Consider the following 6975-nt stretch of genomic DNA (forward strand, 5'->3'; position numbering starts at 1 on the left):
GTCAATTCACTCTAATTCTTAAATTAACGGAGCTACACGTGTTCTGCTGAGCGTAAAATTTGCTATGGCACGCACATGTAAGACGGAGACAAGAGGGGCATTTAGAATCGTTTGCCAGGAGCGCCACAAATACTGTCTGTCTTTTTATGTTTATGGGTAAACTAAAAAATCTAATGGTTTGTTTTGTCAACATTGCGGATTGTCGCTGTGGTTTCGAATTTTTGATGACACACATCTTGTACTCTGATCTGAACGATTGTCTTTTACGCATTTTATTATTTACACGTGTTTTTTTTAAATTTTTTCTTAACTTGTTTTTTCTAATTTTACAAAAACATTTGTGTTATTCGCAAAAAGAAGGAATGACAACACCAGGTGACTTTTCATCGTTTTCCTAAAGATGGAAACCTGTAAGTATATTTAAGTTAGTTTAACCAGGGCCGGATTGGGCAGGCGGGATACCGGGAGTTTCCCGGTGGGCCGCTTGTACTCGTGGGGACGTTTTTTTTTTAGGTTTATCGGTTAAGGCTGATCCTGTCGACAGATATAGGCGCATTTTCTAATGCGATTGTATTAGAAAACTATTTAGAGTTAAGGAAATTTCTCAAAATAGATAGGTATGAAAAAATGTATAAATTCAAAATTGTCAAAATATGTGCTTGTGTGTTGTGTCATATTATTATTATTTAATGTCTTCATTAATCGGTAATCCCTACCTTATATCATAAAGCACGTCTGCACCACCTAAAATGTGCGAAATTGTCATCACACAAACTCCAACCTATTCCGTTGCCGCCATAGTGGCTGAACTAAGGTATAATAATGTGCTCGGTGGACACAATTTTACAAAATATCTCAGAGCCTCAAACCTTAACAAATTGCTTAAAATGTATTAATGTGTATTCTGGACCATAGAGTCTAAGCATATGTATTTTAAATAAAAATGATACTTAACATTTCTTTGTATTAAAAAATTTTTAAATTTTTAAAATTTAAAATTATAATATTAAGTGTTCAAATTCTCAAAATAGTACACAATTATTTTATATGAAAATATATGTTTTTTAGGGTTGCTTTTATAGGTATACCTAAGTGGGCAGATTTTTTTTATTTTCCCGGTAAAAATTGTTGACCCAGTCCGGCCCTGAGTTTAACCATTAGTCGTCATAACTGCTGGTTAACTCTAGTGCTCGTTTTTTTTCTTTCAAAACATGTGTCGTGTGGCACTGAATATAATGACACTTGAGTTTAGAAATTGTTAATTGAAAATCGAGGTATTCCTTATTCCTTATTACTAATAGCAAAAACTTTTTTTTTTATAGGTTTTTTACAACATATGTCATCAAAGTTTTTGACTAACATATTTATTTTTTGTTAAAAAAACTGATAAACAATCGATTTTTAAAAACCTGAGTATAGGTACCAATTTTAAAAAAATACTTTATTTAGAATAATACAAAATTCCAGCTTTTTTTTATGTTAGACTCAATATTGACAATGTTCTAAAACCCTTTTGAATTCAGTGTGTTAAACACATTATTGAGAAAAAACAATTGAACAATGAGCATGGGAGCATATTATATTTATTATACCATAGATTATTATGTTATTTTATTTCTAATTAAAATGTTCATTTAAAATTTAGGTGTAATATTTGGATTCAAAATATTGTTTTAAATGATACATCTAGACTTTCTCTATTGTATTTAAGAAAATTGTAATTCTATACCTTCAACCATAGAACATTAATGTTCTATACTTCTATGCTTCAACACAAGCTTGTCTTTTACTCTTATAAAAGGTAGATAATTCATTGTATATATTAAATAATAAATACCTATACACTAATTAATTAATATCTGAAAAAAAAACTATTTACAATATTATTGAATAAATATCTTGAAAAAATAACTATCTTTGATCCGTCCATTCATTCATCATAATATATTCATATCGTACAACATTAAAAAATTTAAAAAATACCGTAATATTATTATAATTTATATTTTATAATAATCTTATCGCACAATTATCAACAAGAATGATGTTATAAGCTTGGTGGTAAGACAAGAAGTTACAAACAATTTCAAGGCCATGAAACATTCTAGACTCATTAACATTGGCTTCTATAATATTCAATGAATATAGGTATGATAATTCACAATAATAACAAACTTTGAACTTCTTACTATTTTAAAATATTTGTATAAAATATGCAGTCATTTTTTTTTTTTTTTTTGAATTTTGGTTATTTATTGTTTCCACTACTTTTATCACTTGATTCAAGATTTTAAGACAGTAAATTATCAAAAAAAATGTCTGTTGTTCAATAAAATAAAAGTCATACTCGGGGCCGGATTGGTATGTATCGGCTCATTGAGATTTTCACTTCTATGTGGCCCATTTAAATATTCACTGTCCTAAAATTACACCTAAAATTATTACGAGCTGATAGGTGACCAATCATATTTTAAACATGAATTTTTTTCACTTATTCAGACGGCCAGCCCAAACTTTAAGCGGCCCACCGAGATTATCTCTGTAGATCGCCTAACCAATCCACCCCTGGTCATACTTTAATAACAAGATAAATGTGCTGTAAGTAGTTATAAATTAATTCAACGTGTGATATTATTATACAATGATTAAAATAAATTACAATTTACAATTCCATGTAGCTCATTATAACCAATAGAAATAGATAAATAATATAATATGTAATATTACTAACCCTATACTACAACTAGCGCCACTATTAAAATATAGTTACATACAATTGAAAAATTAAAAAAAAATTAATGAATAAATCGAGTATTTCCATTAATGTATTCAGACTGATAAATAGTTAAAATATAGGTAGTCACCGTTATGTTATGATATAATTAAAATACTATTTTATTGGTGTAGCTTTTAAAGGAACCGTAGGACATCCTCGAATGCTGCATTTGTTCACAATTTTAATTTATGTATTATTCAGGTAATTAAATAATAATTAAAAAAAAATAATTACACCTTGAACTGGCTTGCAGGACTTAGGAGTTACACGTTTACAAGTTGACAAGTACCAACTCATTTAAATTTTTGTTTATTACTCTTATCAGTTAACAATTCTTATTTAGCTTTAGAAAAATAAACTAATTTATTATTTCTTACACATTCAGGCTAAGTTATAGTCTGTCTGTCTCACTCAATGTTCAGATCGTCAAACCTATGGGTACTATAGGGAACGCTCAGTCAATTTCTTAGTAGGTCTATTGTGTAGCATCCACAAAACACAGTTAACATTATTGTTAGTTTGATAAAAAAAAGGACACAATATTTTCGTAAAATAAGCAAGATATTCTATTAGGTGTACCTATAGTTAATTGTGAGATAACCCCATGCATGTAGGTAGTAATTGTTTGTTAGTAGGTAAATGCCTACATTTAAATTATATTTTTGTTCTAACCTAAATGAGGAAATATCGAAAGTTAAACAATTACGATAATAAATGTCGTATCTCTCTTATAATAAGTGCGTAATAACATGACAAATTTACACTAAGAGGGTTAACCGTAAAAATCATAAAATAAATTACGAGGGTGCCGATTTTACAATTGCTGGTTTTCCAAGCCTCTCTTCCCCTCGTTATTGCTCCAATGATCCTGTATATGGGCGATCGTAAGCTTTGCCAGAATACCGGTTGGATAAAAGTAAAAGAAAAGGTCTAATGTAAGCTCCGCCAGTTTTATTTTCTAACCTGTTATGAGTAAGAGGAAACTCAGCCAGTGTTAAGGCCTTCTTTAGGTAAAACTAAATAATATATCTCAACGAAGTAAACTCAAACATACAAAATGAAAAAAATTGTTGAGAACGCTAACTAGTAGTTATAATAATGGATTTATATTAGACTTAATAGTTAATAGTTAAAATGTATACAAATTGTATCACGTAATTTTAGTTCACAGTTCAAAATATTATAAGTTATAATACAGTGGTTTTCAACCTGTGCGTCGCGGCTCCCAGGGGCGTCGTCGGTTATTATCAAATGAGCCGCGTTCGAAAACTAATAAAAAATTGTAATAATTTATAGTTTTTGTTATCTACTTTTCGCTGCCGTGTAAGTCTGCACGCCCTATACATGTTGTACGCACTTGGGTATGTGAAAGATAGATCGGCCGATCGACAGATTTCGTCATTGAATAAAGTTGGATTGAATAATGTAAATTATTTGTTTGTTTTAAATTTGCGTATGGGTGCCGTACCTATATTTGATTTCAAAATCAAAAGGAGCCGTGGACCCAGAAAGGTTGAAAACCGCTGTTATAATATAATATAATGTCATAATAACATAACATACCTTAAAAGTGGGTGAGTAGATACTGACGCGTCAATATAAACAAAATTTCGAAATTAGTATCACTGACGAACACTTACAAAATAAGTATAACTAAATTATTATTTTATAAGTTGTCGATGTATTAAATTGATAATATTACGAAGAAGCGAATTCAATTGATAACAACTATTTACCTCCACAATAATTGTTGATAAAAAAATCAATAAGACCAAAATTATTTTACTTTTAGGTTTAACTCTAAAACAAATGACCGTATATAATATATGATAGTTTCACTGAATATTTACATTAGTATTTTCTATACACGATACAATTTTCAGAATATTTTGACTTGTTTTGAGCGATTTGCGGATATTTTCAGTTTCCAATTTTACCGATTAGTTTTAGATTCTGAGTGGGACGATGAATGTATTGATTTTACAATATTGTGTTTTTTTTTTTTGTGTGTGTGTTTGTGTACACGATAAGTAGTCGAAATAATGCTTTGATTTTCAACTTCAGTATCTTGTTTGGTAGGCACATTTTTTTTAAGCATTTAAATTTAAAATTTAATAATTATTTTCTAGGTCGGCTTGCAACTCATTCCCATCCTTTGATCAAAGCTCTTTTTGCAAATGTTATTCCGGGTACCTAATCCTCCAAGGCGTTTAAAACGCAACTAGTGTAGAGATATGCTAACTTAATATTATAATAAAAAAATTAATAAATTCATATATATATATATATTATATATATACATAATTTAATATATAACCTCAATTTTTAAGTGTCATCACTGGGTGGCTGCTTTTTTCAAGCTTATTCATGTTTTTTTTTATTTATCTCAGCTAATACTCTTATTTTACCCATGAGGTACAGATTGTGTATATAATAATATAGAGAAAAAAAATTGTTCTAGTTAAAAATTTATAAAATGTTCAACTTTCATACCTAAGGATCGAAAATTTTAATAAGGTTCCACGTAAATATTTAAATTACTTTATTCACAATAATATCATCAAATATACTTAGTAATATAATAGGCTGACTGATCGTTTTCGCTCAAAATCGTTTTTCTTATATACAATGATATAATATCATTGAAATTAAATTTAACACCATCCATTACAGTAACCCTCTTGTAACCTACTGTACAGCAGAGCGACGCGGCACCCACTTAGCCACGTTTTTTAAAATATATTTCTTAGTATTGTTGGTGGACAGTGACCGATTTTCGGTTTTCATACACAACAAATTAAATCGATTAGTACCTATCTGTTGATATTTTTACTGATTCACTACATATTAATAATTAAACTTAATATCTACTTTTATATACACCATCATTTTTAAAATTTTATCTATCAACTTTGAACATTTATAATTTCAAAAAAAAATTATTTATTTTTATTTTATCAAGTTATGTCTCATGAATTTGAATTATACTAATCTAACAAACATTTTAATAAACCATGTAAACTACTATCGTAAAAGCTCTACAGTTAAAATTTGTATTTTTTATATACTATATATTATATTAATAAATAAGACTAAATTAATCGAAAGTTTATAATAAAATCACTTTCACAAATAAAAAATAATATATAATATTAATATAATAGGTAAATTTACTATACACAATAAACATGATAAAAATAATTACTAAATATACATTTATAATAATATGTAATAAAGTTCATTCAATTTTCGAATCTTGCCACAGTACAGCTCCGATATTACTTTCAAAATACGTAGAAAAATGATCTCGAATAGTGTTTGCTGCTATGCCACCTTGCACATTTTCTTGCTGTTGTAAACTATTTAATTCGTCAGTTAAGGTATGTTAAAAGTTGAAGCCGTCTAGTTCTTTTACAAAATTATGTAATATACAACAAGCCTTTATAATATCTTCAGAAAAATCCGTGTTTACATTAATTGGTCTATGAACAATTCACCATTTGTTTGCAAGTATCCCAAAAGTACATTCAATATAACGTCTCACTCGAGATAGACGGTAATTAAAAATACATTTTTCTTCGTAAGATTTTTCCCTCCATAAGGTCTTAAAACATGATGAGACAACCCAAATGCTTCATCTTTAACAATAATACCTATGAGGGCATTAGATTGTCTCTGTGCTTGGTAAAAGCTTTTGTGATGGAATATTTAAAGTTTGATTTTGAAGTCGTCTCCATAAAACAGAATTTTTAAAAACTGACGAATCCGAACTTTTACGTATGAGCCAAAATCAACGAATAAAAATCATTAATTTGAGTCACATACTGCCAGTAAACTTATAGAAAAAAAAATGTTTTTAATTATAATATAATGAACCGCTATCCTTAGGTTTTATTATTCTAATATATTTTCCGTCAATAGCACCTATACAATTTGGAAAATTTGCATTTTTTCCAAACCCATCTGCTATTTCCATCTACTGATTTCTGATTGGCAAGGACATACATATGTCCTTTAAGTTCCAAATAGCTTGACACACTCTTCTAATGAATCTGGACAATGTCATTATTCCACATCTGAATGTCATGTGTAAATCAGTCAATGAAGATCCCGCACCTAAATACCTAAAATTAAAATATTTATTAAGTAGGGGAGACCAGGGAAAAGCGCAAACTATTATTTTAAGGACTGTTTTTTAA

The 6975-nt window shown here is 28.7% G+C and overlaps 1 protein-coding gene across 1 annotated transcript in view; it reads right to left on the reverse strand.

The window, feature by feature from the left end:
* Positions 1 to 4442, reverse strand: part of LOC100571229 (E3 ubiquitin-protein ligase Topors-like) — a 13956-nt gene extending 9514 nt beyond the window's left edge. Inside the window, exon 1 of the mRNA XM_003243098.3 lies at positions 4340 to 4442. The gene's annotated coding sequence lies outside the window, so the exon portion shown is untranslated. The remainder of the gene's footprint in view (positions 1 to 4339) is intronic.
* Positions 4443 to 6975: the final 2533 nt, after the last annotated feature.

Source organism: Acyrthosiphon pisum, chromosome X (genome assembly GCF_005508785.2).
Source record: "Acyrthosiphon pisum isolate AL4f chromosome X, pea_aphid_22Mar2018_4r6ur, whole genome shotgun sequence".
Lineage (NCBI taxonomy): Eukaryota > Metazoa > Arthropoda > Insecta > Hemiptera > Aphididae > Acyrthosiphon > Acyrthosiphon pisum.